Consider the following 24,246-nt stretch of genomic DNA (forward strand, 5'->3'; position numbering starts at 1 on the left):
ACTGAAATGACAAAGCAATTTTTATACATAACTGCTGCCTGTACAATCCACTAAGTTGCACATGGGCTTTATCTTTAGTAACATCCATCACTGTAAAATCTTAGAAAGTACAAATGTCACTATTGCTTGTGTTTAAATTTTTTATTTAACATTTGTTTACCGGGAAAGTCCAACTTGGAATGAAGCTAGTTTTCAGAGAAGGCCTGGAGAGAAATGCTCCTGACACATGTCTTTAAATATAGGAGGAAACTGGAGCAACCCCACAAGAATACAGGGAGGACATGCAGACTCCACACAGAAGACACTCCAGCTGAGAATCGAACCAGAGAGCCTCTTGCTGTGAGGCGACAATGCTACCGCTGCACCACTGTGCTGTCCTATGTAAAAAGACATGTAACTAATCTGTGTTTAACCGGAATTTAGTATAATGCAATGTAAACAAATGGAGCTTTTCTGCCCAGGCCTCCCCTGAAAATGGATATTACCCAGTTGTACTTTCCCAGTAAACAAAGACATATAAATAAATAAATAAGATGCCTTGCTGGGAGATGAAAATGCAAAGTCCAGGGAGCACTGGGCAGACACCAGAATACACAGGGAAGAGGAAGAGAAGGAAATGGTTAACCCTAGGAAGGATACAGCATAGGGAATTGTTCATTGTGGAGTAGAAAGAATCTTGGGGACTAGATGCCTGTGAAATCTGGTGAACTAGAGTCCTGCATAACAGCAATAAGAGAGCTCTGAGAGAAAGGTGAGCCTACTTTCTCTATAGGACAACAACTTGCTAGAAAAAAAAAAAAAAAAAAAAACTGGTCCATGGCCAGAAGCGGCTGTCAATCAAACTTGTTCCAGTTTTATGACTAATGTACAGGACGACTTGTCAAGAGAGTGCTAGCAGACATGTTTTACTTTCACTTCACCTAGGCTTTTGATTTGGTTCCACCCAGGGGGCAGACTGGAGAACTGGAGGGGATGGGTTTAGACCAGGAGTGAAGAAATGGATTGTTGCATTGTCAACAAAAAGCACAGAAAGAGCTGTTATCAGGGGGATAATAGTAGGATTAAAAAAACGACAAATGGAGTTTTGCAATTGACAATGCTGGGTGCATTACACTTCAGTATGTTGGTTTCCCACTTAAAATAGACAAAAGAAAGTAAGATCAGCTTTTTTCACTGATGACAAAAAAGTAAGCGTTGAACTGGAAGACATGGAAAAAGAGTCTAAAAAAGTTTCTGCTCTACTGGACCCTGGTCTGGCTACTTCCTGAGTACTGTGTGCATTCCTGGAGACCATACAAGAAGAGTGAAAAGGCACCAGAGTGGAGCATAGGATGGAAGAAAGGATATAACCAGAGACTAAATCATTTGAGATCAGAAAAGTCAGGAGGATGTGTTATATGTACACAAAAGTATTTAACTGAGACGTGATGGAGTTGCCGTGAAGAGGAAGGGTAAAGTTGCGAAGAAGAAGTACAGACAGATTTTAGGGAACAAACTACAGTACTCTCTAGATATTTAGAAGTATCTCACTGAGTGAGTTGTGGATCCATGAAATCAACTACCTGAATGGACGGTAAAAAGTGGATCCGTGGGGCATTCAAGAGGACATGGAATAAACAAAGAATGAGAAGAGGAGGAGGCTGAGGAAGAGGGAGGCAAAGCGTATGTACTTAAAGGGCAGACTAGCCAGGCTTACTGTCTCATTCTGCCATCTAACAAATGCACTGTAATGTAATATTACTAATCATACTGACTTAAAATCTGTGTGAGCACCAGTGTTTTGTGTTTGTTAATAAACACTAGGTTTTACTTGATGAATTTGTCAGCTGAAACAGTTTAATAGTGTAAACCATGTAAAAGAGAAGATGCTGCTTTTTCTAGTACATAACAAATTTCAGAGAACACGGTAGCAAAATGAAGACAAACAGCTGGTGAATGACTTCCCTGCATGAGGGTATGTACAGCAACAATCAAGTTCAAACCTGGGCATACACATGAACAGATCAGTAGTTTAACTATGGTTTACAACTCTCTTCTCAGATATCCCAGAATGCCTAATTATATTTTGTTTGAAAGTGGTCTCCATGTTACAGAACAAATAAAAAAGGAATGGGCTTGTAACAGCTGTGAACATTTCCAGCAGATTGTTCTCTTGTTACGTACTTTTTTGACTTTTGACATTTGAAACTTTTTCAGCCATATCCCCCTCCATTTGCAACCTAAGCTTTGTATATTTAGAAACCTCTGTAATGCTCTTCGAAAGCTCTCAATGCAAAAGGAAAGAGCCAGAAGAAGGAAAAAAAAAAAAAGAAAAAACATTTATGGACATGTCCTGCGAGGCAGAACTTTTCAGTCACAAATACAGACCAGCCTCTCTTCCAGTGACAGACAGACTGATCTGGGTCATGATTGGCCGTGGGTCAGAGATTAGGACACATCCCATCCAGAACATTCTGAAAAGTGTCACAACACTCTAAATAGTATCAGACTGAGGGGTTATATACTGGAGCTTAAAACAGTTCCAAGCCCGTGCAGGGAGAAGAGGAACCGAAGAGGGGAGTAAGAAAAGTAGAAGACCAAAACAGTGCCTTATTGCACAGCAGATCATAAAAGGTATTTTATCTTTCTCCTTTAAACCACAGTTGCTTCATTTTGAAACTGTACTCTTAATCTGAGTTTCTTTCAGCATGAGTTTTTAGGCAGATATGTATTTATCAGAATGAGAATACAGATAAATGCAGTCATTTATTTATTTTTTTTACAGAAAAATATATTTAAAATTTAATCTGGTATTGCAGTTAGGACAGAATAATTTGTAGTGTGAATTCTAGACTACTGTTTATGAAATCCACAGGTCTCTTTGAGCAGCATATCAGACTGGCAGCTGTTGCTAAAAAATGCAAATGCCAGCTACTCTCAGAGAATTTGATAAGCAGAATAAGGCTGAGTTGATGACATCACAGGAATACTGGGTTCAGATCCTTCCAGTGGTTGTTGAAATCTCATATAGGTGCTGCAGGTACAACAACTATTGTAAAACCTGATGAACAGTGATCAGTTGGGAAAATCCTGATTTAATATGTGGCTTTCATACTTTTTTCTTTTCTCTAAACATTCAGAACACTGTGTATACGTTTCTGATTCCAGAAGAGAAAATGCCAGCACTCTGAACATCAGGGTAATGAGTTCGCTGAAAGAAACGTCAGATTATTAATGATATAAACTCCCCCCCTTACTCTGTTTTATTACTGGCAGCTTGTTTGTAAGAACCAGTAGAGTATTAACACTCTTATTTTCTTCCCCTCTCTGCAGCACTTCTGGAATAGTTTGAAAGGAAACAGAAACATGGGGAGAAGAGTGATTTATTTTATGTGGCAAGCAGCAGGGTTAAACTGCTTTTTTTTTGGGGGGGGGGGGTTATCCTCTTCCCTTTTTGACTGCCCCAGTCAATCTGATCAGAACTGTATGTTCTAAGGTCATTCAGATGGATTACATCAACCTATTTTACGCTGTATTATTGCCTAGCTGCAGTACTTGGTACTTATATTGGAGTTGGTTGGTTTTACTTGGGTGTTACGTTAAACTGCTTTACACAGTATGTTGGCAGCTTGCTAGTGCACCACTAGCATCTATATAATTTCTGTGTGCCTTACATTGGTATTTTGTCTGCATTTCACTACATGCTGCCACAGTTATTTCTCGTTTGCTTTTTAGAAATGATTGCTGTGACTGTGCCCTGGGTCAAAGATGAATACAGTTGTCAGTCCAGTTTACCAAGTTACCTAATAAGTAAATAAAACCTCTGGTGCATTTTTATCCTTACTATAGGCCATTTCCACTGACTCGTTATCTAGATAACTGATAACTAATCTTCTGTCATATACTACTTGACATGGCAAAAGTGACTGAGTAAGCAGAAGAGTCACAGGCACAGAATATGAGGAGGAATGCAAGGAACAATCTCTGCAGGTTGAGAGATCGAATTGCAAGTTAATAGAGGGAGCAAAAGTAGACAATGGAATAATCAGCTGTGGCTAGACGTTACCCTCCTTTACTCACACACATGCACCTGCACACCCACCCACCCACACACAAGTGCACACACACATACACCGCCGACACACTCACCTACACACAAACACAGACAAACAAGCGTACTTATATATATATATATATATATAACACACACACATATAGATAGATAGATAGATAGATAGATAGATAGATACACACGCACATATATATATATATATATATATATATATATATATATATATATATATACAGACACACACAAAAACATATTCGTGAGCACACAGACACACACACACACACACACACACACACACACACACACACACACACACACACACGAACACGTTAATACAGACATGCAAGAGTCTGCACACACAGACACCTGTCATAGTGCCGGATACTTAATCTATTATAATAACCTGGTATCTACAACAGACCTGGGATACTTGCCTGCTTAAAGATGTGGTATTCTCTTTCTGGTTTGTTTGTATAAACATAATAACAAAATGGGAAGAAGGTACATCAGGTACAACAGCTTACTTATAAACCACCACATTTGTACAAGACAATGCACGGTATGCTGGCAATCTGGCAAAAAAATACACCAAATGAAAAGAGGGATACCAGGCCTTCAAGTGCCTTCAGATGCAGACCAGAAGCCCACCTCCTAGACCAGAAAAAAGTATACTCATAATGACATGTACAACAGGGCAAGTGACAAACCAAAAATATACAAAGAGCACTGGTGTAGTAAACAGATGAATACACTGCATATGATAAAAACAACCTGAAAAGAAATACATCCCCACACTCATTTACTCATTTGAGAAAGCCTTGCTTGTTTAAATTCTGAGAAAATGACACTGACAGCAGTGACTCAAATGTGTAAAAAGCAAAGTGTAAACTACCTGAGACATCTGGGCTAACATTAAGCACATTGCACAAGCACATTTGCAATAAGGAAAAAACATATGGAAAGGTTAGGAGTTTATTTATGTACTTATGCATGTGTGTGTGTGTGTGTGTGTGTGTGTGTGTGTGTGTGTGTGTGTGTGTGTGTGTGTGTGTGTGTGTGTGTGTGTGTGTGTGTGTGTGTGTGTGTGTGTATATATATATATATATATATATATATATATATATATATATATATATATATATATATGTAAACAGACAAAGCAATTCCTGTGGAAATAGTAGGAAAAAAGTGTTGCAGCAACCTCCAAAGAAGATAAAAAGTTGATTTATTACAATAATCCAAACCAGTAGTCAAGCACGCTTTCATCTTGTAACCCAAGACTTCTTCAGAACAAATTAAAATACATCAATGCTTGTGTCTTTTGGCTTTTCCCGGTTAGGGGTCGCCACAGCAGAACTGTGGTCCGCTAATGATTGGCAGTTGATTTTTATGTACCGGCTTGCCAGGCCTGACACACAACCTTCAACGAAGGTACGCCCATTCACGCATGTCTCCACGCAGAAGACGCTCTAGCTGAGAATCGAACCAGACAGCGTCTTACTGTGAGGCGACAACGCTACCGCAGCACCACCACCGCGGGTAAATTAAAATTAAAATACATCAATACCATACTTAAATAGTCCCTGGTGAACAATTAAAGATGATTGTCAATTAAGAGCCAAAAAAATACATCAATACCATACTTAAATTGTCCCTGGTGAACAATTAAAGATTATTGTCAATTAAGAGCCAAAATGTAAGGAAGTCCTCATAAGGGCAAAAGTTAAAAATGCTTTTAAATTAATTCAGAACCATCTTATTAATGACACAAAAAATATATAAGAACACTTCCAAATATTTAAATGCAATAATACAATATTATAAAACTATGATTCACATTTTATATATTAAATGTCTTATTTAAAAATCTTTTTTGATAAAAAAATATAGATAGATATAGATATATGGGTCTACTTCTGATAATCAAAATTTCACTTACTCAAAACCCACTTAATCGAGACAAAAACAGTGAACGTTCAAATAAGCGAATGTTCACATCACCGGATTTCTACACAGTGAATTAAGGCAGTTGGCCAACATTCAACCAATGAACATGCCACAGTATGTCAAACCCACCCAGGTGGGGGAACGTAGCCCCCCACACCCCCCAATGTGGGGGGACTGAGCCCACACACCTCCTTAACTAAATATACCAACACTAAGATCACATTACTGCCTTCATTCCCTGTGTAGAAATCCAGTGATGTAAGCGTTCGCTTAACTGAATGCTCTGTGTTTTGATCTCGATTAAGTGGGTTTTGATTAAGTGAAATTCAGTTATGTGATAGGGACCCATATACACATATATATGGATCTATGTCAGATTATTGAAGCTCTGAAACTTCGAAATTCATATGGCTTAGACCATATGATCAAAGTTTCAGAAGTTCGAACATTAAAAAAAAATTCTATTTTTAAAATTTTTGCAGTTGGGTAAGCCCCCCCCCTGCACCCCCACACCCCCTGCTAATTAAATATACCAACTCTGAGATCACACTACATTGCAGAAAAGGGTCCTGTTCTGCCCGTAGGGCTATCCCCTTACCATGACCGGTGCCCTAACCCTAAGGTCCATGACGACTGCAGTGCAGTGAAGGACATAGCAATGTCCTCCACTATGGTGCGATAGTCATGAACCTTAGGGTTAGGGCATGGGTTAAGGTAAGGGGATAGCTTTACTAACTATCCCCTTACCCTAACCCGTGCCCTAACCCTAAGGTCCGTGACTATCATACCATAGTGGAGGACATAGCTTGTTTTTTATGTCCTCCACTGTGCTGCAGTGTTTTCAGTGAAGTGCACTTATGCAAAAGTTCACTTTCGTTAAAGTGAACTTTCGCAGAAGTAAGGCTTCCTATTACAAGTTCGAAGTAGTGAACTTTCGTTATTGTAATAGGAATCCATATATATATATATATATATATATATATATATATATATATATATATATACACATACATATATATATATATATATATATATATATATATATATATACACACACACACACACACACACACACATATAATATATATATATATATATATATATATATATATATATATATATATATATATATATATATATGTATTACCAGGTTACCCTCTTTATGTGTATGATCTGTTTTTTCTGGGGGGACCAAGCAGTATTTGTACTGGCTGTGGTAAATTTACCAGGAAATCAAGAAAACTACCCTCCTCTTTTTTTTCAGAAAATACCATGGAATTGTCAGGCAGATGTACATGTCATCTGAAAACAAGGGTCACCTATATATTAGTCCACATCTTCTAGAGCTTAAAGACATATGCTGCCTACTGAGTCCATGATTGCAAATGATTAAAACACTAACAAATATCAACCATTCATGATGCGTTTTCTCATGTATCACACCTTCAGACTGCTTCTAACCTTGATGCATAACTCTCTGAGTGTGTACTGTTTATTCTATGTGGGCTTTAAGTGCCTGAATGTACATTTTGTCAAATGAGATTGATAAGTCAGGGTTTTGCCGCTTGCCAAAGGTGCAGGAACCTTGATGTCAATCATATTAATTCTAGGGGTAAATGGGCAAAGCCGTCTCTATAACGATGTGAAGAATTTGCCTTCCACATAAAAAAGCCATTTACAAACATGCTGTTAGCTTCATTTCTGTTTGACTAAGTTTTCAATTGTTTTTCAGAGGACTGACATGGATTCATCTGTTTTACCAAATTAATCACGTTCAAATAGCTGTGCAAATCCTGTAAAGTTTAACAGTTCTCTTCTTATGGAAATTGTAACCATAACTTGTGTAATTAAGTCAATATCAGACTTAACTATTACATTAGGGCATATATGAAAAATAAACTTTGCACAAATGAGTAACATATTTAGTCCAATGGGATGAATAAAACATTATCTAAAAATACTGTTTAATTACCCAGGTATACAGTTGGGCTTATGTCATTATCAAATGCCTGCTTTTTTCCCCACAACTGTAGAAAAAGTGTTAAAAAAATAACTGAATGAATTTAGTGGCGGAATCCTTGGTTACAGTGTCAGATGCTTGTGGCATCTTGAGGAAAAGAAAAATAAGTGAATAACACCTGTCACCTTGGCACTGAGGGATAAAGCTCTGATAGTACCCCAGATAACCTGAGTTCAACTAGTGGCATGGATGCTGAGGGGACTAGGCAGAGGGGGAGAGGAATGAGTGTCCAATGTCTGCTTGCCCATCCAGGAGGGAGGGAGACATCTGAGTTGTCTGCGTGGGTGCAGGAATGCATATGTATTGCCTGCAGCATGAAGAGCTTAGCATGCCAGCACTGAAAGTGATGTATCACTTGGGTGCAAGGTTGTTCATGAGAGGAAGTGAGAATGCACCTCCCAAAGAAGCTGTAGTGGGGTTTGTAGGCTGCTGGTGACTGAGGAATGCAAGCCCACAGGCTGTGCAAACTGGTCATTCCCTAGCACCCAACTCTTAGCTCCACAGGGGAATGAATGGGCCGGAGGATATTCTTCCTGGTAGAGGAACAAATGAGTCAGCTGGATACAAGTAGGGGAGCCATTGGGTTCATCCTCTGGACCAGGAAATGTAAAAAAGAAAAATAAATGCATTTAAAGAGAAGAACCACTCATGGCACTTACTGACATGGGTGGCAAGGCAGCACCATTCAGGCCTAGTCATCCCCACATAGAAGTAGAAGAGAAGATGACCCAGAAAAAAAAAACTGAAACAAACCAACAAGAAAACAGAAACAGCTCAGTGTTACACTTTAGCCAAAAGTCATCATGCTCTGCCACGGCAAACTGTTTTTAGAAATATGTTATAACCTCACAAGTGAGAGTTTGATGTTACAAAGACACTCCACTTCATTTCCTGGCATAAAACTGAAATGGAGAAAGCTTGGATGTGGGAATCTCTCCAAAATGAAAGATAAATGCAGCTCTGCTAAAATAGAATCATGTCATTGTGAGCTTATGTATTTGAAAAAGTATACTGGCCATGTTACTGAGGGAAACTGGTTCCAGCGCATCATACTAGATAGCAAAATTTCTATTTCTCCCACTTTTAATTTTTACTCTATGAATGCACTTATTTCATGAGTAAAAAATAATTCTTGTAATTCTCCCAGTTTTCAATCCTCCACCTGATAATGCAGATTAGTCACCAGCAGAGTACTAAACATCCAAGGTAATTTGGCTTTCCAGAACTAATATTTTCTGAAATTAAAAAAAAGAAACTTTTTCAAATGCAAAATCTGCATAAAACAATTTTGAAGTTGCAGGCTGAATTTCTTCATACTATGCTTTAGAAGCTAAAGTTCTTGTCTTGAGATTCAGCAATAATTTATTATCTGTCTGTCTGTTATATACAGATGTTTACATCTAAGCATTTTATAGTAAATATGGAAAACAGAAACACAAACAATTAAAACAGTATGATAGTTATATGGACAGAGGGGTTAAGAAAGCTGATATGGTAAAAAGTTATTTTCTAATAAAATTAAGAAAAGTGAAAGCTAATGTATGTCTTTGTATTCAAACAAAACTATCTAAAAATATGACACTTGAAAGAATTCCTAAAGGGACTGTCAGAGTCAAACACCTGAATTGGGGATGGTAGCCGATTTAACAAGACTGCTGTTAGGTACACAAAAGATAACCTATAAGAACCCTTCAAATGAGTTCAGGAAATAGCCAACAGTCCTTCTGATGACATGAAGGAGCTAGCTGGAACATACAGCACCACAAGATGTTTCAGACAAATGAGCCCCAGATTGTGCAGGGCTCCTTAGGTCAGAAATAACACCTTAAACACATCAACCAGAAGCCAGTGCAGATTCTGCAAAGATGGTATTATGTGCCAAAAAAATGAACTGCTTAATAATAATGTTACTGCATTGCCTGCAGATGCACCAGGTCTCCAGGATAGACAGCAGCGCAGTTGTTTGGGTGGAGTGTTATCAGTGCATGAATCACTGAAGCCAAATCCAAAGGTCAAATAAGTTTCCACATCTGAGGCATGTTCAGGAATGTTCTCTGGATGGAAGTAACATTTCTTGGCAACAGCTGACACCTGGAATTTTTAATGTCTGCTTGTCAAGAATAACTCCAAGATCATGAAGCTGCAAACCAAATTAAACTGTATTACACCCATTGATATCCGCGGTGGTGGTGCTGCGGTAGCATTGTCACCTCACAGTAAGACGCTGTCTGGTTTGATTCTCAGCTAGGGGGTCTTCTGCGTGAATGGGTGTACCTTCGTTGAAGGTTGTGTGTCAGGGCTGGCAACTCGGCACATAAAAATCAACTGCTAATCATTAGCGGACCGGAGTTCCGCTATGGCGACACCTAACCGGGAAAAGCCGAAAGACACAACAACAACAACAACAACCCCCATTGATAATAAGGAGAAAACAAGGAAGATACGACAGACATATAGTTGCATGCGCTTCATTACCTCTGCCTATGTGCGATAGAGACTTGTATGATTATCTGACATCAACTGAAAGGCCGACTACAGACAGTCTCTTAGCGTGGTAACAGTCAGCACTGCAATCGGTAACAATCTGTAGTAAGTGAAGCCTGGCATTGTAATTGGGTTGCTGATGACATTGAGGAACAGCTGAATCCATTTTGTATGCTCACTTCAGCTAAGCTTGCAGAGTACTGGAATGGTCAAAAAAGCTCAGAAGTGACAGCTCGAATACCCACTCTCATAATGCATGTACTTGTTCTTCTCATTGCATGAGAAGCTATAGCAAAAAAAGCCCCTCATGCGCCCCCATGTGGAAGCTTCAGTTCCATACCCCCTTAATTTATTATTCTCTCCAAGGTCGGCATACGTCAGAGAAAAAGCAATCACAGTGTAATGCCTGTCTTGCTTTTTCTCCAAGGTGTATTGGACTTGGAACACCTGTAACATTATAATATGGAAGTATATACAATCCTGCAGTAAAAATGAATGGGCAGTGAAACATATACAAATTCCAGCTGAAGCCATTATGCTAGAGCTGCTATGAACTGTCCTCGAGTGTTTTGAGTAAGAAGATGTAAGCCAGAGAAGGATCAGCCTTTTCTATCACTAACAAAGTAGCTAAGCTCGTGACATCAAATCTTGAATTGAAAATGGGAAACAAGTAACTTTCACTGAGCTCCAATGACATATAAGGATAAAGCCCTGACTGTGGCCCAGGTGACCTGTGTTTTATTAATGTCTCAAGCACCTGATAGAGCTGGTATGGGAGGGTGGTGGTGAACATCCTCTGCTGGCGCATGCATCCTGGTGTAAGGGAGGTGGCTCTGATTTATCACTTGGGTGACACCTGGAGGTAACACTAGGTGGAAGATGTCCATAATGTGCATAGGCATATCACACACAGGACATTCTGCCCATGTACACAAGCTGGGGAAGTTATCTTGTGAAGGACACACTTCCTGCTAAAAGGCAGCACTGATGGAGACTTCAGTGAGAAGAGGAGATGCTCCAAAAGAGGAAGATAGGCCACTTTGCTGGACCTGGAAGCTGGTCTACAACTTACCACTTCACTCTTGCCATAGGGGGACAAATGGGCTAATTAGGCACCTTGGGAAGAGATGGCTGACTGTCACACCTGATGGAATAAATGGGACATTTGGATAAAAGTAGTGAAAGTTGGAACCAATGGTCAGGTTCAGTGGAGGAGCCAAAAATCAATTTAAAAAGAATGATCTAAAATATATGCTTTTTTTAGCATAAAACTGTGAACTTAAGTAAAAAGGATAAATTAAAGTATCTGCATGTCTATGGATGTGAATTTATTCCTTAATACAGATATTAGATATTCCTTAGGGCAATAATAAATGTAGAAGAAAATCTCGATCCTACTGGCATATAATGTTGGTTCTAAGTCACCATGTTTCTGACTACATGAGTGGTAGGAATAAAGAAACAAATTTACAAGCAGCAGCTGAGGTCAAAAGCAAGCTGAGGCTGATGGTAAACGGCTGACTGGGTGACAATAAATGGCACCCTCCTAAGCACTTCTTCCTCATTCACAAGGTCATTAGTGGTTGCCTTGCAACATTTTGAGTATTTCACCAGAACTATATTTTTTGTAAAGAGTTAAGAATTATTCAGCATACATATTTGAAATAATTTAGTTGTTATGATCATACATTTCATTATTTCTTATTTTTCAGACTGCATTCTTAAAGTTGCATTGCACTTAGAAATCAGTACAACAAAATAGATGTAAGGCGATCCTATCTCACCTACATTCTAAACTGATGGGCTCGGAGCCGAGAATCGGCTCCGACTCAGCCGGTACACTAGCACAAAGTCTCTGATTGGCTGGGCCAACCCCTATATCCCAGGATGCACTACACCCAAGCCCCCAGATCTTGTTTGCCGCACCTAGTGCTAAGACATGGTTTTGAGTTGGCTGTGGCTAAGTACGCTATTTTTTTAGTCAAATTTGGGGGTTTTTTTGTGAGCTTTTTCTTAACATTTAAGAAATACTTATGCTATTTTAATAGCTATCTTGTTGTCTGAGTGTGTATTGGTTGTTTTAGCTTAAAGTTAAAATTTCTGTGGTAAATTCCTGGTGTTTGGTGGGCCTTAGCCCTACCTTTAGAGTGTTTAAGTTAGAGCTCTATTCCCTTCCTTTCCTTCCTTCAGTGTGTGTTTTTTGGTCAGAATGTCTGGAAAAGAGCATAGGCCTTCTGGTTTTAAAGAATGTACCAAGTGTGGGTACAAGATGTCTATCACAGATGGCCATAACATCTGTGTTTACTGTTTAGGGGCCAAGCACTTGCAAGAGTCTTGCAGTGTTTGCCATGCCTTTTCCTCCAGGGTCCTCCAAGAGAGAAAAAATAAACTGATTTTAAAAGGCTTAATCAGGCCTTCTTTTGAAGAGGCTCTTCAGTCTTCAGAGCCTCGTGGTAAGAAGAAAAGGTCGTCGGTTCCGACCAGTCCGTCGGATCTGCCTGCTAAAAGAGGAAAATCTATGTCTTCATCTTCGGCTCCATTGCCCTCGGAGCCGAGAGATGAGAGACCAAGTTCTGCTTCCCCTTCCTTGGTTCCACTGACTTCGGAGCCGATGGAAAGGGGTTCGAAATTGGGATCTCCTCCCACGGCTCCTAGGGCTTCAGAGCCAAGAGAGAGAGGGTCAGCTCCAGGATTGGTTTCGTTGGCTCCTACTTCATCGGCTCCGAGGGAGGCTTTGGTGTTCCTTGAGTCTGCCTCGGCTCCAATATTGTTGGAGCCGATTCGGAGACGAACTCCTACGGTGATATTGGAGCCCATAGAGACAGTTTGTCGAGCCCCTTCTATTTCCTCCAAGTCCTCCAGGCTCTCTGATTCAGACCTGGACAGGGTTGTCCAGAGGCTCCTACAGTCACCGGTCTTTTCCAAATTGCTGTCGGCCCCAGCCCAGTCGGCTACGGAGCCAGCCTTGCCTGTACCGTCTCTTCCTCCTTCGACAACCTTAGGGTCATCGGAGCCGGGGTTTACAGAATCTGGGGAAGTTGTTGGGTCGTTTCTGAGACCCGTTGCTAGTCCGTCGGCACCTACCTCTGCTCCAACCTTCTCGATACTTTCGACAGGTCCTGGTACTCGTGGCTCTTCGGTCGGACCTGAGGGGGAGTCATTGGGGCTTCTGTCCTCGGCTCCTAGTCTCCCTCTTGGTGTTTCAGCGAGGGAGGCCCAACTCTGGTCAGGGCCTCGGAGGGGGGTCTTTCTACAGACTCTGGTGGACCCGCCTTCAAGCCTATGAGGAGTGCGCTGGCCAAGTCCCTAGTCACTTCTCCGGAATCTGTAGCTCTTTCCCTGGGCACAGCAACTGGAGCCTCTGGTGCACCCCTGTCCTTGGACAGCGGGGCTCTCAGGCCTGAGGATACCTCCTTGTGTGGTCCCTTAGTTTCGGATGGGCCTTCAGAGTCCTTGCCTGATGAGACCCCTTGGAAAAAGATGTGCAAGAGGAAGCACATGGACTCCCCAGACGAGTCCGTCACCTCAGACACTGATCTGGATGATGCGGAAGGGTCCCCTAAGTCGCCCTCTGACGATGTCTTGTTCTCTGACATACCAGAGATCTTGAGACAGAGAGGCGACTGGCCTTCCAAAGCCCCTTCTGCAGAAGAGTCGGTGTTCCTTAAGGCCTTCGGAGCCCAGCCCTCCACCTCCTGGGCATCTCCACCCTTCGACGAGTTACTGGACATTATTTGTCGAAGGGTGTGGGAGCACCCTGACTCTGTGGAGCCTGTTCCCACTCGTCCCAATAAATTCTTGTCTGCACCCCTCGATAAGCAGTTTCTCACTAAGGGAGTTCCGGTAGATGCTATGGTGGTGGCGTCTGCCACTCAACAGGACGTGGCAGAGGCTTCAATGTCTATACATCCACCTAACAAGGAATCTAGGAGCATGGATAGGTACGGGAAGCGTACCCTATCTTCAGCGACCTTTACCTTGCGGTCACTGAATTATTTGTGCCATTTCACAAGACTACAAAGGGATCTCGTGAAGGAGTTGGGAGATACCCTTTCGGGTAATGTGCCTGAAGCGTTGGCTCAGTCTGTCAATGCCCAGCTATCTACCCTGTCGTCCATCATTAACTCGTCCATGAGGCTCATTTCATATGCGGCCGAGGGGGCGGGTAGAGCAGCGAGTTCGGGCGTAGCCCTGAGGAGGCAGGCTTGGATGCGCTTGTGTCACTTTGCGGAGGCATTCAAGTCTTCATTCACAGACGCTCCCTTTTATGGGTCCTCACTCTTTGGACCCAAGGTGAAGGACACTCTCACTAGATGCGAGCAGGAGGGCAAGACCTTGTCTGCCGTCGGGGCCCGTTTTTCGCTTCCCATGAGACCTTATCCCAAGGCTCTGATGGGAGGGAAGATGTGGTTCAAGAAATCGCAAAGGTCTTTCCCTGCTAATCAATGTGAACCCCCCTCCAGAGGCAGAGGAAGGGGGAATTACTCTGGAAGGCATTGCCCTAGAGGCGGTGGAGGCCCCCGCAACACAAGAGACCGCGAATCCTTTCGCGGTTCATCCTTACAATGTCCCTGAGGGACGGCCCGACTGTGCGTCTCCAGAGCCAGTCAGGGGTTGTTTTTCGGGGCACCTGAAAGCCTGGGAGTCCATCACTCAGGATCAGTGGGTGCTCTGGATCATCACCGGAGGTTACACCATACCCTTTATTCATCCCCCTTCCCCTCCAAGGAAAATCCCGGACGTGCCACCCAATCAGAGGGTTCAAGCAGCTACAGAAGTGTTAAAGCTGCTAGAAAAAGGAGTCATCCAACCAGTCCCCAAAGGCCAGACCAGATTAGGAACTTACTCAAGATTATTTTTGGTGCCAGAAAGAACAAGGGACTTGAGACCTATTCTGGATCTCAGCCGTCTCAACCGCTTCGTGAAGAAGTCCAAGTTCCGGATGGTCACACTACAATCCATTTTCCCATTGCTGGAAAAAGGAGTTTGGATGTGCTCCATCGATCTCAAGGACGCCTATTATCACATCAAGATAGACAAAGCGTCCAGGACTCACTTATGCTTCCGCCTGGGATCCAGTCATTACCAGTTTCGAGCCCTGCCCTTTGGTCTCACCACAGCCCCCAGGGTGTTTACCAAGTGCCTGGCAGTGGTAACGGCTCACCTGAGGCGTCTTGGATTCCAGGTGTTTCCGTATCTAGACGACTGGCTCCTCACCTCCCCCACCAAGTATCTGCTCACTCAAGCTGTGACTACCACCATCGAATTAGGTCAATTGCTAGGCATAACATTCAACTGGGAAAAGTCTGTATTGCTGCCATCACAGCGTGTTGCCTTTATAGGCGCAGAGCTAGAAATGCGAGCCTACCTCCCAACAGAAAGGATAAGGATCTTACAGAACCAGGTCACGGACCTATTGCCCCGTTGGAAGGCTCCAGCCAGGTTAGTCCTTCAACTCTTAGGATCTATGGCAGCCACTATTTTGTTAGTTCCGATGGCAAGGCTGCACATGCAAATTCTACAGTGGCTCCTTTCGAGCCAATGGTCCTTTCAGGAACTCCCGTTGTCCCACCCGATTCTAATCATGGACACTTGTCGGTGGGATCTCCACTGGTGGCTTCTCTCCTCCAACCTGAACCTAGGCAGACCTTTTCACCCCCCTTACCCCGTTGCCACTGTCACCACGGATGCTTCCCAGACAGGGTGGGGGGGGGGCATTGTCTGGGCAGGACTGTCCAAGACACTTGGCAAGACCACGAGACTCGCTTACATATCAATGTCCTGGAAATGAGAGCGGTGCTTCTAGCGTTGCAGGCACTTCACAGCTCTCTCCCACTGAGGACAATCGCAATCCTTTCAGACAATATGTCGGTGGTTTGGTACCTCAACAAACAGGGAGGAACCAGATCTTACCCCCTTTGCAGAGAAGCCATGAGAGTGTGGGAATAAGCGATTGCTTCCCAGAGGTTCCTAGTGGCAATGCACATTCCTAGGAAATCCAATGTTATAGCAGACAGGCTGAGCAGGGACATTCTGATGCCTCACGAATGGTCCCTGAACAACCAAGTGGCGGATCAGATCTTCGCCCAGTGGAGGTTGCCTTACTGCTATCTATTCGCCAGTCCGCTGAATGCGAAGTGCGACAACTACTTCTCCCTGATTCCTGCCCAAGGGGAAGAACCTAGGGATGCGCTAGTTTACAAGTGGCCCTCCGGCCTACTCTATGCCTTCCCTCCACTTCCTCTACTGCCCAGACTGATTCAGAAGGCTATCCGTCTGGGAAGCTTCATGATCTTGATAGCTCCATTCTGGCCCCGTCAAGTATAGTTTCCATTCCTGAGGAAGTATGCGGTGGACGGTCCCTGGATCCTAGACCCGGTCCCGGACCTCCTGACTCACCAGTCGGGGCAGGCCCATCCATCTCTACGGACTCTCAAGCTAGCGGCCTGGTTGCTCCAGTTCCGACCTTAGTCAGGCAGCATGTGTTTTCGCCTGAGGTAGATCAGATACTGTCCTCTTCACATAAGCCCTCTACCAAGAGTATTTATTTTAGCAAATGGAAAAGATTTGCCTTCTAGGCTCAGCGGCATAACCTTGATCCCCTGACAGCCTCTGTTTCAGCAGTATTGGACTTTTTGGCTTCTCTTTTTAGACAAGGCTCTGCGGTTTCTACGCTGAAAGTGCAGTTAGCAGCGATTTCCAATTACCATGTTGCCTTTGACCCTGCTCTCATGAGTCACAAATTGTGTAAGGCCTTTCTTAAAGGAGCTTGGTTGCTTTGCCCCCCTATATCACAGCCAGTTTTACCATGGGATTTGAATGTGGTCCTTGCTGCTTTGACATCCCCTCCATTCGTACCAGCAACAACTTGTGAGAAAAAAATGTTATCATGGAAAATTGCTTTTTTGGTAGCTATTACTTCGGCCAGAAGGGTTTCAGAACTTCAAGCCCTTTCTGCCAAGCCTCCTTACCTCATTTTCCATAAGGACAGAGTATCCCTGAGATTAAACGCATCCTTTCTCCCTAAGGTTTCTTCTGCTCTTTCTCTTCAGCAATCAATTGAGCTTCCAGTCTTCTTTCCTGACTATTCCACCGATGCAGAATACAGATGTCACCAGTTGGATGTGCATAGACAACTATGTCTTTATCTGGATAGAACGCAGCAGGACAGGAAATCAGATCAATTATTTGTTGCCTTTGCAGATAATAAAATTGGCAAACCAGTCACTAAGGCCACTATTGCCAGGTGGATCAGGGATTGTGTATCCTTTATTTATTCATCGACAGGAAGGTCCCTTCCATTTCCAGTTAAAGCACATTCTACTAGAGCTATGGCAACTTCAACAGCTTTCCACTCCAGACTGTTTGTAGATGAAATTTGTGCTGCTGCCACTTGGTCTTCTCCACACATTTTTATTGCTCATTACAAATTAGACTTGGAGTCCAGGAGTCGGGCGTCATTTGGCACCACAGTGCTCGGGAGTGTTTTCCAATGAGCCTCCCAGGATCTAGGTGCTAGGGACACGGTCCCATCAGTTTAGAATGTAGGCGAGATAGGATCGCCTTACATCTTTTAGTTATGTACTTACCATAACGATAGATGTATGCGATCCATCTCGCCTATATTTGTATATACCCGCCCTCCGGCCCCCTACCTGCAGGATTTGGAGGAAACGCTTTGTGGGGTTTCCACTGAAGGTCTTATTCTCTTCTCTGGATCACGTATCTCTGTGAGTTGGGTGCATGTGAAGGGGACTTTGTGTGGGCAAACAAGATCTGGGGGCTTGGGTGTAGTGCATCCTGGGATATAGGGGTTGGCCCAGCCAATCAGAGACTTTGTGCTATTGTACCGGCTGAGTCGGAGCCGATTCTCGGCTCCGAGCCCATCAGTTTAGAATGTAGGTGAGATGGATCGCATACATCTATCGTTACGGTAAGTACATAACTAAAAGTTTTACCATCTGACTCTTTCTCTAGTTTTAACAAACTATTTAGTCTATGGACAGAGTGAGCAAATGTACCCAAATAAATTAAAACTAAAACAAGTGCAGATATTGCAGTTTTGGTAGATTACTCTTGATTAGTGCTTTATAATGACCATAATGCTTTCTTACTAAAAATATCAAGGCAAAAGTCAGTTAAACTATGTAGACTGTTTCAAAGCCTTGTCCATTTTCTCAATATCATACATGCTACTGAGAGGCAACCTCTGCCTTGCGTATAGAGTTTCAACAGAGCCTGTTCTGTCAGACCTACCACTCACTCACAAATCTAATAGTATCATAAATACCAGCTCAAGGGATCTCAGTCTCTTTTGCAAGATAAATAGAACATGTTGGAGGCATAGGTCTGTATTGCACAGAATGCCACTTCTGTGGAACTGTCTTCCACTCCACATAAAGCAAAGTACTTTTCTTACTCTATTCAAATGTAATTTGGACAAATGGATGGGTAACCACAAATTTACCCCCTGTTTAACAACTCTGTCCTTTATGGATAGGGGAAACGTAAATCCTCCAACATATCCTTGTTTGACCTATCTCTGAGTTATTTGTATGCAGAATATAATGGCTAAAAATACAAAGGGAATGTTAATGTTAGGCTTCTTAAGATCCTCACAGATTAATAGCCAAGTACGTAAGTACCTGTGACACTATAACACATTCATACTACATATCACTTGAAAAACATGTATGTTCTATCTGAAATGTAATGTTTAAACTTTCAAATAAAAAAATGGCTTTTGTAGGTGACACTGTGGAATGACTTCAGGTAAATTTATTGAAAAAAAAAAAAGAAAAACAATTTATCATTGTACTAGCCAAAGCATGATGACTCTTACGACTACTAATGTTGTTTCCATGCTGCTGTGACTTCAAGGTTACTATGCTTAGTACCATATGTAGTGCAACCCCACAACTGGGTCACAGATGAATCCATTTCAATTTCTGTCAGTTTTTTTCAGAACACTATAGAAACTTATAGCAGAAGCCTTTTGAAGAGAAACACTGTTTTTGAAAAAACAAGAAATAAAGAAGCAATGTGAGAAAGCAAGAATATAACAATATAAGAGAGATGCCCAGATCCTTTCTTTGATTCTTTCTGTTTTTAAAGATGCTGTTCGCTCAAGTGTCACTTAAAAACAGCTTCTGCTGTGGACTTTGCAGCAAGTTAGTTGTCATTCACTGAACAGACTTAATCCTGTATTACTAATAAGAAAGAATGGCTTTCTGAGCTGTAGAGAATACTTGAGATGTGGTCTAGAGTTCTTTATGGTCTATTTCCATATAGAATTACTGTTTATGTTTTTATTTCAGTAGCTGTTTTTACTGGTCAGCATTTTCTGATTAATACTGGTTACTAGTTATTTTGTTTCCCAGCATTTTTTGTCTTTGCATTTGTTCAGACATGCTAGTAACATTTAAAGTCACTGGCACATTCTTTCCCATGTTTCAACCATGAAACTTTTGAGTAGCAAGACATTGAGGAACCACATTACCAAACCCAAATCACAGAAACACTACAAGTTCAAAAGTCAAGCTTTAAGCACTTTTTGCAGGGAGACATTTCCCAATGTACCACCCTTAAAGGGACAAACCCCAACACCCCCAAGCATTGATCTCCCAAACCAAATGAATCATACTGATACAGGCCTCTTTTCCTGTAGAATTATAGCATTAATAGCTTTGTTTTGAGTGATTAGTAAGAAAACTGGCATGTAAGAACAGGCCTTAGTGTGAATATACACAACGTTTGCTTACAATTGGCCTGAAGAATTCTTTTTGGAGGAAAAACAAGAGAAAGCCATAAAGCAGCTTTTCTGTGGGCATTTCAGAAAAAAGGCAGCAGTGCAATATTTCAGGTCTGTCGGGGGCATTCATAAGGCAATGGTAATGAGAAGTTTGGAGATCTAGGCTGTTTAACTGGGCCTGACAGCTTGTGCAGTAGGTAACAAAATAAGAAAACTATGCAAGGCACATGATCTTCACATGCTGGTAAAGTTTTTGCATTTGTGACCGATTTGTTGACTTTGGGCCTGACATGATGTGTGCCAGTACTCTTGGTTAAAGAGTGAACCTGGACCACAAGATGATGAACTGGGGGTAGGAATAAGATGGGTATCTTGGAATAGCTGCCTTCCATTGAGAAGGGCTGGTGGTTCATGACTGCTTGACCATTCTTTAGTGGTAGCCCAGATTATAGGCAAAGCATTAGCTATGAATGGGGTAAGATCAGACTACCAGCTTATTATAAATATACTCACTGGTGGCTAATCAGTGTATGCAGCTCCGTGGGAAGAAATGTAGGTGACAAAGCTCTTGTTTTTGGCTTAAATCAGAATTATGGCATCTGCAGACCACCATAACTGTCTTGTAACTGGAATTCATTTGATGGCAACCCTCACCTTATGCTCAACAGTGAATTCAATCCGCAAGGCAAATCATCAACTGGAAAAAGAGGGGCCACCTTGTAAATTTATGCTATATAAATACAAAGACAGTTCTTAAGTGTAACGGGGTTAAGCCTGAAAATGTCTGCCCTAACTATAGACTTGGAGAACTGTTATAAGAGTAAACATTCTGGGATAGATTCTCAGAGTGTATCTATGAGCAATCACAACAGTCTCTTTTGACTCACTGACTTTTGAAGTATGAATACTAAAAAATGCAAAATATCTTTTTTTTGCAGGGGGTTAGGCTACCCCTGCACCCCATCCCACCCCCAAAATTTTTTATGCCAACTCCAGTGTCACACCACAGTGAGTAAAAGGGGAAAATCCTCAAAAAATGATCTGCCAGCTTGCACAGTTGACATTGCAGTGATCCTCACTGCAGTGTTACATTTTCGAACTGAAGCCACTCATCCACCAATACTATGATGACCTGTAGGACAGCGAGTTGTCAGATGTCCAAACTAGTATGAGAGATCCTTCAGATAAGAACCAGGTTCCAAAAATTAAAAAAAAGTCTTTGCTTCAGTAATTAGCAGTAAGAGGAAGCCAAACAGCTTAGAGCAGCTTTGTTCTCCGTATTATAAAAGCAATATTCCATCTGAAAAATGAAGTTACAAAAACATTCAGTAGAAGCTAAACACTGATATAAAATATTTATATATTGCACAGTTGCTTTTACTGATGTTTTGTAGTGGCAAAAGGTTCAAATGATAAAATGAAGGCTAGGCCTTTCACTGCAAGGCTAAACTTAAATAATAATAATTTGCCATCTCAGATTCTCCTTGTTGCAGTAGTATTTTTTCTCCAGCATTCATAAATAATATTTATTAGTCACTCAAAAATTATAAGTAGCTGAGTTTAGCATATTGAATAAAAGCATTAAACTTAAGAAAAGAATGATTCTTGCTGCGATCCAATATCCAACATTTTCTGAAGATGTCTTATCAGGATGACTGCACTTTCTTTATGCCTCCTACTTCAGTTAAACAAGGGCAGATTATGAGTATGAGAGAGAGAGAGAGAGAGAGAGAGAGACACGGGCAGTACTTGTACATGTTGGTTTGAATGTGCGTATGTGCATGTGTGCATTCTATTTTAAGACTCTGACCCTTGTAATGCATTTGTCAGAAGCCCCGCCCCTTGATGCACTGCCAAGAGCAGTTGGTTCTGGAACTTCAGTATCTGCCAAAACTTCTCGGCAGATGCCCTCCCACACCCAGCAGCTATCAGTAACAACACATTAGTGTGCTTTCATAATTAGAAAACTGTACAGCTAAGGTAGCCATGAACCACAAAGCAGCCTTTTTATTGAATAATGAAGTGCTATATACAGAAAACCTTAAATAAAACCTTTAGTTTAGGCACAGAAAATGTTCAGTGGCTTTTTGAAACTTGAATCTTTTATGCTCTGAGTCAACTAACCAAAACTGCAGCTCTGGGAAGTTTCACATAGCACAGGGCTTTAGGTCCCCTGCTTTAATCAACATTCATAAGCTCTGTCATTATAACCTTAGGGCATGTCTCTCTGAAAGATACCGAATACAAACAATTGTTTGAGTTTTCTGTGCAGGGGCAATGTCATTTTTTTTATCTGTTATCCTCCGCTATACACACAATCCAGATATAAGGAACTTGGAGGGGTGGGTCATCAGAGCAGTTTACAGAGCAGCAGACTGAGATATAATTAGGTGTTCAAGACATTGGGCTTGGGTCTGCCGATGTCCGTAGTCATCCACTAGCCATATTTTTGCCTGTGCATTTCTCTGTTTATTATAATGTTCAGCCTTTCCCCGCAAACAGCCAAGAACATGTAGTGCATATACAAGTCTGGTATATGTTGCGTGACATGCATTACATCTCTCCTGTCAAGTGGCTTACATACATACACAGACAGACACAGACATATACAAGCATATATCTAGTTTACAAAACTAAAATTTGATTCGCTATTCTGGGTTTGCTCGTGTGCATCTTGAATTTGTGGTCATTCAACAGTTTAAAATAGACCCACAGCCATATACCTTCTGTCCATCTCCAGGTGATCCTGTGGAATAGGATGTGGACTATGACGTTCTTCCTGCTGTGTGCATTGCATGTCCAATCAGTGCCCAGGAATACTGGAAATACTCTGAAATGCATAAAACCCGTTTGACAATATAGCATGAAAAAGGGATAATGGACTTTGTCTGCTAATCATAGGCATGGTCGTCTCAGTCTCCACATGCTCAGTTTATGACAGTGACTGCTGAGTATCTTCTCTAAAAAAGGCAGTCATGCCTGATGGATACCCATTCAGCAACTGACTAAAATAAAATACTTCTTCACCCAGGCCACCATCACTGCAATCAAAATAATATCATTATGCATGTGTGGACCAAAGGGAAAAGGAACACTGCCCATTGCAGTACGTATTTTCTTGTGCATGTAAAATTGCTTGCTTGTTGTGAGGCTTCATAGCCTGGATACAAGGTATCAGACTGTTAAGTGCATTGTAAAACTAGGGGTTAATGTTCTACAGTGGTTGGGGAGAATGGGACGCTGATATTTCTTTGGTGGAATGATTCTTAATGTACGGCCCAGGCGTGATGCTGCAGTAGAGCAGATTGACCATTTGGTTTGTATGAAATGATCAGGAAATGGCTGCCCAACTTTCAAAGTAGTTTTTAAGTCTTTGTTTTAACAGTCCAGACACACATCCATGCACATCTATCTATGCCTGCGAATACGACTAACACTCACCACCTCCCAACCTTCCTTTTCCTCTACTGGTAATGCCTGCATCAAATTCTCTAGTCTCTGAAACATTCCTCAGTTTCAGAACATTACATAAGGAAAACCATCCTTTGGCAGTTCAAGAGTCTTTCTAAATCTGATACAGTCTTGTAACACTCTTTCATTCATACCACACTACTGTACGGCTGTTTCTGCATACCTACCTAACAAATGTCTGATGCTATCATCTCCTCTGGAATACAGCTGCAAGTCTGTGTTTAAGGGCTGAATAAACCCTAATGAAACTAGGTAAGTGATATATCTCAAACTTTGCAGCAAAAGATGTTTTTTTTTCTTCACTAATGTTTTTGTGACTCCTGCTCCTTGAGCAGATTTACTATCATTGGATGAATCAACCTCAATGGGCTATTTTGTGGTCATTATAAAAATTAAATTAAGAATACTTTTCAATTGTATTTTCAGAGATTTTAAAGCAGAGATGAGCCAGTGACATATGGTAATCCGGAAAAGGTATAGCAAGTGTCTTCATCTAATACATATATTAATTCATTCATTCAT

The 24,246-nt window shown here is 41.7% G+C and overlaps 1 protein-coding gene across 1 annotated transcript in view; it reads left to right on the top strand.

Moving 5' to 3' along the window:
- The first annotated feature begins 2,466 nt into the window (after positions 1–2,466).
- LOC122809247 (heat shock cognate 71 kDa protein-like) overlaps positions 2,467–24,246 on the top strand; it is a 162,156-nt gene continuing 140,376 nt past the window's right edge. Inside the window, exon 1 of the mRNA XM_044080573.1 lies at positions 2,467–2,613. The gene's annotated coding sequence lies outside the window, so the exon portion shown is untranslated. The remainder of the gene's footprint in view (positions 2,614–24,246) is intronic.

This window comes from Protopterus annectens, chromosome 8.part0 (assembly GCF_019279795.1).
Source record: "Protopterus annectens isolate FY-2018-M chromosome 8.part0, PAN1.0, whole genome shotgun sequence".
Classification (NCBI taxonomy): Eukaryota; Metazoa; Chordata; order Ceratodontiformes; family Protopteridae; genus Protopterus; species Protopterus annectens.